Source organism: Carassius carassius, chromosome 47 (assembly GCF_963082965.1).
Source record: "Carassius carassius chromosome 47, fCarCar2.1, whole genome shotgun sequence".
Lineage (NCBI taxonomy): Eukaryota > Metazoa > Chordata > Actinopteri > Cypriniformes > Cyprinidae > Carassius > Carassius carassius.
In genome coordinates this window covers 14761800-14769914 of record NC_081801.1, presented here as the reverse complement: position 1 = coordinate 14769914, position 8115 = coordinate 14761800, and positions in this window count along the sequence as shown.

Genomic DNA, 8115 nt, shown 5'->3' with positions numbered 1-8115 from the left:
TAGTGCCCAAGAAAGACGGGGGTCTCAGGCCCATACTGGATCTAAGGTAAACAATGAGTCCGCACACCAGAAAATGCTCCTTAGAAATTTAATGGGTGCTCACCACGTGTAACGTTTCGGGCACAAGCCCTTCATCAGCGCATCTTTCACCATTGACTCCACCACATTTTTTGCAGTCTATTCCCTTTGGGAATTACAGATGTGGTAATTGCCCTCAATGCAACTTCACACATAAAACTACCACCTTCAATCACCCATGCACTGGAAAACTCTATGACATCAAAGGTGTGATCACCTGTAACACGAAGAATGTTATCTATTTACTTAAATGCCCATGCGGCTTGGCCTATGTTGGTAAAACGACCAGGCCACTGAAAACAAGAATTTCAGAACACAGATCAAATATTCGCAACCATGACATCAAAAGTCCAGTAGGTGCATTTTTCACAAACCTCTCATAACGTTTCCTCTCTCAGATATTGCGGCATTGAACTTGTGAAACAGCCCCCCCGCGGAGGAGATGTTAATTGTCTGCTACTCAAAAGAGAAGCATTCTGGATCTATACCCTGGACACTTTAGCTCCAAAAGGGTTGAATGAAGACTTTGACCTGAGGCCATTTCTGTAAATAACTTCTGTAATTTTGTTAATATTGTACATATTGTTTTGCTGACTTGATATATGTAACACACTTTTGTGGTACCCCTTATGTATCTACATTCTTGCTCATCTATTACGACTGCCTACAGTGGTAGAGACATTTTAAAAAAAAACTTTCTAGGCTATGCTTCAAGCACTGCAGGCCTTTTCTTAGCCACTTAATATATTTTTTGTATTACAAATGAGGGTTTATATATATATATATCTGTTTTCCTGTTGTAATTGCAATTTACTTGATTGGTCATGTGATTAATCATGGATGTATGTGATCATGTGATCATGCATGGCTGTATATATGGAGGTGTGTCTCCCCACTTGTTTTCATGTCTGATGAAGGGCTTGTGCCCGAAACGTTACACGTGGTGAGCAACCATTAAATTTCTAAGGAGCATTTTCTGGTGTGCGGACTCATTGTTTACCTTTGCAACTACTTGTCTGCCCAGCACCCAGTTTTAAAGTTTTTGGATGTGCGTACTGTACCTTTGAATTCTAGTGCACATATTTTGACCGGCACAGCACTTCTTTTATGACTCCTGAATTCAAGTTACCACATTGGTGCAGTTAATCAACACTATCTAGACTATGGATCCGGATCCATTTTTGAGTTCTCTCGAGAAGATTACTCACGAATCATCTTTAAAGACTCACTCTTCAGCAGCTCAACATTAGAACCTGCTGGAGTGTCGTCTAGAACACTGGAGAAATTACAAGAAAGAGAGACACGCTTGTATTTACATGCTGTTATGCTCAGCGACTACATGCGGGCAAAGAGAATCCCTAGGGGCCTCAGGATCAATAAAGGTCCTATTATTAGTAAAGACAAGGATACATTCTGTGATCGTTGGAGCGAAATACTTAACAAATGCTCTTTTGACCTAATGGCTCTAACCATCCAGGAAGCTTCTACCAATCTTGCGATAGTGCGCGAGGAGATAACTAGAGTCAAACAACAACTAGAGAGCGAGCACACAGACCCAGATAAATACAAACAGCTCCTTGATGATTGTGAATATCACAAAAATGATCTAGTCAAAGAAATCACGGCTTCGAAGAAAAAGAAATTTGAGAGAGACGCTGCTGATTACGATAGTGGGAGAATCTATCAATGGAGAAACCCGCCTCCGTGGAGAAGTCGTGGATCCAGGCCTGAGAGTGGCAACGCACGCGGAAAGTACACAAGACACAACATCCGGAATGATAATCCGCCTCAGTCAACAACAGACCTGGAATATGACTCAGAGTCTAGCACTTACTCTCAGACTAGTGGCTCTTTTTTAGGCAACGTGAGAAGAAACGAACCAAAACCTCCATATACAGGAGCAAGAAAAAATGCAGGCGAGGGAAGAGCGCCTCCCACCAGAGAGCCATATCGGACACGCCAGACACAGAAACGGAACAGGTACTAAATGTGATCAATCTATCTAGCAAACCACTATCTGACACTTGTCTGACTGCTTTAAGTAAAGGGCTCTCTTTTGTTCCCACCACACATTGTCGAGATTTCGATACAATTGTAGACTTTCATAAATTTTTTCGAACGTTGAGACTCAAAGAATTTTTCAGTAACCATAATAAGTTTCCTTCCAATTCTGCTGTCACTGTGACGGAAGGTACTGAAGAACCAGATGACTTAACAGTGGTGTTTGAACGGGAGAGTGAATTAAGCTCCAGGCTTTCTGCTGGACCAAGGACTCCTTTTTGAGGTAAAAGCGCCTTTATTCCCCCTCATAAAAGAAATGCATCAATAGATATTTACTGCAGACTAGTGGAGAAGGATGTTTCCCTCTTATTAGGCAAAAAGAGGGATTACAGGGTAGCCAATAACTTGTCTAAGGATCAGAGGATGGAATTGAACTCTATAAAAAACGATAAGTCAGTGGTGATCCAAAGTGCAGATAAGGGTGGTGCTATTGTCATCATGGACCGGACAGCATATGATATGGAAATTCAGAGACAGTTGAGCAATACGATCTTCTATAATAAACTCAATCGTAATCCCACACAGGAGTTCAAACAGCGTATAAGGGGGAAGTTGGATTCCCTCCTACAAATTGGAGAAATTACAAAACAAGAACATGCTTTCATGGTAGTAGACTTTCCTGTCACTCCAGTTTTGTACACTCTCCCCAAAATCCACAGAACCTACAAAAATGTACCCCCAGGACGGCCCATTGTGGCAGCCATTGGGTCTCTAACAGAGAAAATTGCAGCATTCGTGGATCATTTTCTCCAACCACTCGTCACTTCTCTTCCATCCTATGTCAAAGACTCTATGGAATTCATTAATATGATTCAATCTATTCAATTATCTGATGAACATTGCATCCTGGTGACCATGGACATTGAGTCTCTTTACACCAATGTACCCTTTGAAGGGGGGCTAAAGGCAGTAGAATTCTTTTTTAAATCAGCGCTTGAGCTGCACACCTAGCACTTCCTGTATTGTGGATCTCATAGAAATTGTGCTTACATCCAATTATTTTCTTTTTGGCTCTGACTTTTATCTCCAGGTGTCAGGCACGAGCATGGGAGCTAAAATGGCCCCAAGTTTTGCGTCCCTATACTGCGGACTGCTTGAAAAGGAAATCATCCTGAATCAACTATGCAACCCACACCTACCCTCAATTTCCAACTGGAGGAGGTACATAGATGATATTTTTTTCAGTTGGACCGGTTCTGAGACTCAGTTAAAACAGTTCCATGAGTTTATCAATGCTAACAGTTGCCATTTGAAATTCACAATGGAATATGACAAGCACAGGATGAACTTTTTAGATATCCTTGTTTACAGAGACTTGAACAGACTGGGATCCAACCTGTACTGAAAAAGCACTGACAGAAATTCTATTCTTCATGGAGATTCTTTTCACCCTATTCCACTCAAGAGGAGTCTGCCTTTGTCTCAGTTTAGTCGCATTCGCCGGATCTGTAGTTCTGATAGTGATTTCCAAGCCCAGGCAGCTGATTTAGAAAAACATTTCCAACAGAGACAATAAAAAACTTGAATGGATTACCCAAGCACGTAATCGCTTTGAAAATATATCGCAAACTGATTGTCTCCGCAAAATTAGATCCAGAACTTCTGAGTCTAGAGTTAACTGCATTGTCCAATACTCACCTCTTGGCAGAGATTTCGAATCCATCATTAAAAAACATTGGCATATTATTGACTCTGATCCAGCACTTAAATGCTTTACTACATTACCCCGCATTGTGTACAAGAGAGCACCTAATCTCAAAAACATGTTGGTGAGAGCGCAACTTTCACCATTGACTCCACCACATTTTTTGCAGTCTATTCCCTTCGGGAATTACAGATGTGGTAATTGCCCTCAATGCAACTTCACACATAAAACTACCACCTTCAATCACCCATGCACTGGAAAACTCTATGACATCAAAGGTGTGATCACCTGTAACACGAAGAATGTTATCTATTTACTTAAATGCCCATGCGGCTTGGCATATGTTGGTAAAACGACCAGGTCACTGAAAACAAGAATTTCAGAACACAGATCAAATATTCGCAACCATGACATCAAAAGTCCAGTAGCGGTGCATTTTTCACAAACCTCTCATAACGTTTCCTCTCTCAGATATTGCGGCATTGAACTTGTGAAACAGCCCCCCCGCGGAGGAGATGTTAATTGTCTGCTACTCAAAAGAGAAGCATTCTGGATCTATACCCTGGACACTTTAGCTCCAAAAGGGTTGAATGAAGACTTTGACCTGAGGCCATTTCTGTAAATAACTTCTGTAATTTTGTTAATATTGTAAATATTGTTTTGCTGACTTGATATATGTAACACACTTTTGTGGTAGCCCTTATGTATCTACATTCTTGCTCATCTATTACGACTGCCTACAGTGGTAGAGACATTTAAAAAAAAAAAAAACTTTCTAGGCTATGCTTCAAGCACTGCAGGCTTTTCTTAGCCACTTAATATATTTTTTGTATTACAAATGTCGGTTTATGTATATATATCTGTTTTCCTGTTGTAATTGCAATTTACTTGATTGGTCATGTGATTAATCATGGATGTATGTGATCATGTGATCATGCATGGCTGTATATATGGAGGTGTGTCTCCCCACTTGTTTTCATGTCTGATGAAGGGCTTGTGCCCGAAACGTTACACGTGGTGAGCAACCATTAAATTTCTAAGGAGCATTTTCTGGTGTGCGGACTCATTGTTTACCTTTGCAACTACTTGTCTGCCCAGCACCCAGTTTTAAAGTTTTTGGATGTGCGTGCTGTACCTTTGAATTCCATACTGGATCTAAGACAGCTGAACAAGGCATTGGTGAAACACAGTTTCAGAATGCTTACGACCAGGAAACTCCTCGCGCATATTTGCAGAGGAGACTAGTTCATGTCAATAGATCTGAAGGACGCGTATTTTCAAATACAGATAGCGTCAAGTCACAGGCGATATTTGAGATTCGCCTTCGAGGGCCAGGCATACCAGTTTACAGTCCTGCCGTTCGGCTTGTCCGTAGCTCCTCGTACGTTTACGAGGTGCATGGACGCAGCGCTCGCTCCTCTCAGACTCAGAGGCATGCGGGTGGGTCTCATGGCCTCAGCATCTCCAGTTCTTCAGTTGGGCCTGTCCGCATATGCCGAATAATAGGTTTGCGAGCACACATGCATGGGTAAGTTTCAGTTTTTAGTAAGTAAAGCCCGGCTCACACTGTGCAATTTTGGCCATGATTTGGTCATCTGAGATAAATTTAGAAAATCCTTAAAGATTCCTATAATCCTAGGCTAAAATCTGTAGTCTTTGATCTCTGGTTTGACATGTTCACCGACAACCAGAATTTCGTTAAAGGAAGGAGGTTAAAGGAACACTCCACCATTTTTTGAAATAGGGCTTATTCACATTATTTCCTACATTTAGATAGGTGGGCAAATGCATTTTTGCGTCAGTGCATGCATTGTTTTAGTTTGACTGGGTCGGCGTTAGCTTAGCTTAGCACAATGAATGGAATCCTTTGTTGCCAGCTAGCATGGCCTGAGTAAAAGTGATCAAAAAAATTTAAAAAACCCACCTAATTACTTCTTGTGGCCTGCGTATTCACAACGAGTACAAATAGCGATCCAGATTAACACTAGGCAATTTCCTAGGCAGATATTGACTTGGGACTATATTATGGGGAAGCACAGGCGAAGCACTGCTGCTTAGGCGAAGCACTGCTACTTCGGCGCAGAGATATCACGCAACACATGAAATCCCACGACTTCCGTCAACATACCGGCGTGAATAGTAGCTGCCTGACTATTTTCCTTACAGTACACGAATGGCGATGAACATGGCTGATTTTGAGAGAGACGAAGAGGGTGACTTCTCAGACAGTCAAGAACCAGAACCATACCTATTTGAACCAGAGTTTACAGAAGACGAGCTGCGTGCTTTGGAAATAGAACGACAGGAGGAGGAGGTTGCGATTGCTCGTGATGAGAGCCAACATGAACTGGTGGTGTGAATGTGGGGGAATATGCCAATCTATGCCGACCAAAATAGAGTGTCTATGCTGTAGAGAGTGGGACATGTTTTTGCCATTGATGACCAGGCTCAACACGTCAGATCAAGATGAGCGTGCCCGAAGTTGTGTCACATCTACAGAGGATTTCACGGCGCTGATCCATTCTGCAGTACTCGATTTTTTTTCCGGTGTGACAAAGTGAACTGGAAAAAACGCCCCACGCCAATGGACAGCTGTCCACAGAGTAAGTGATTATTTTAATCATGACGCATGTATAGATCGACCCATATTATAGCTGTATTCACATAGAGTTGATGTTTTCACAGGCAATATAGGTTATATAGGAAGAGAAATAAAAGACAACTTACATGTGCACTTTGTTCTTCCTGTGTTTTCAAAGTAGTCCTCTGGTGCAAAATGTTCTTCGCAAACATGATACTGCTTTATTTTGTTGAGAGGCGTTGAACTACAGATCTCCAGAGCTGCTAGCCATTTATTTCTCAGTTCCACATTAGGTGGAATTCTTTGAAACATTACATTCGTGTATGTCCTTTGCTTGTTCTCACAACCTTTTGCTATGCAGGTAATAACCATGTTTGCTGTAACTTCTCAAAATAAATCATCCAAAAGCGAAGACACTCGGTGCAGGTCACGCCGGTATGTTTTTCTTCTTCTGTTTTTTTTGACGCGTTGCACGCCGGTATGTTGACGGAATTCGTGGGATTTCATGTGTTGCGTGATATCTCTGCTCCGAAGTAGCAGTGCTTCGCCTGTGCTTCCCCATAATATAGTCCCAAGTCAATATCTGCCTAGGAAATCGCCTAGTGTTAATCTGGATCGCTATTTGTACTCGTTGTGAATACGCAGGCCACAAGAAGTAATTAGGTGGGGTTTTTTTTTTTTTGATCACTTTTACTCAGGCCATGCTAGCTGGCAACAAAGGATTCCATTCATTGTGCTAAGCTAAGCTAACGCCGACCCAGTCAAGCTAAAACAATGCATGCACTGACACAAAAATGCATTTGCCCACCTATCTAAATGTAGGAAATAATGTGAATAAGCCCTATTTCAAAAAACGGTGGAGTGTTCCTTTAAATTGTCAGATGTCAGAAGATTTGGTGCACAGCCTGCAGTGTGACTTCTCATACGATGAACATTAAACTGTCTCCGTTTTTCAAGGCAAGCCATGATCAGATTTCTTCTAAGTGCATAAACTTCGGCATTCCCATCCTCCGCTCACTGAATTTATTATATATTGCCTTTGCTATAAACACAGGTTACCCCCGCTGTTTTCATGTGGGTGTGTAGTGCTGCTTGCACTATTCTTCTTTAAAAAGCCAGTATTGCTGCCATTCATATACTTTTAATGATAATCAACATTACAGCCCCTCGTGCAATGCATTTAGTGGTCGCTGAACGTGTGTAGGTTGATAATGTAGAAATCCGTAATGTAAATTTATTTTTTTTCTTGTAGTTTTCTTGTGCGCACCCATTTTTAACGTGTCTTTACTGTCATATAGGCCCAATCCCAATTCTACCCCTTAGCCCTTCCCCTTTCCCCTACCCCTCCGTTTCGCGCATTCACCTGAAGGGGTAGGAGTGTCTCGATTCTGTTTTGTTTGGAGGGGCAGGGGTAAGGGGAAGGGCAAGATAGCCCTTCAAACAAAGATTTTTCGGGACCACACTTCAAACGAAGGGGTATGAATTATCTCGGCAACATGGCTGCTACAGCGAACAAAAAGACACATAAATGTAAGCTATGTTGGCGTAAATAAAGATTTTAACGAAACCTAATCATTTGTTTTATGTTACATTCAGTTGTGAGTTCATAGTAACGCTCATGTAACTCAAAGAAATGTTTGCAAAAATCGCTAATATTTGCTAACGTCATATCATTACAGACTGCATGATTGTGCCACAGCATATGTCTGATCAGGGCGATAACTGCTGAAGACTAATCCCCCCAATAATT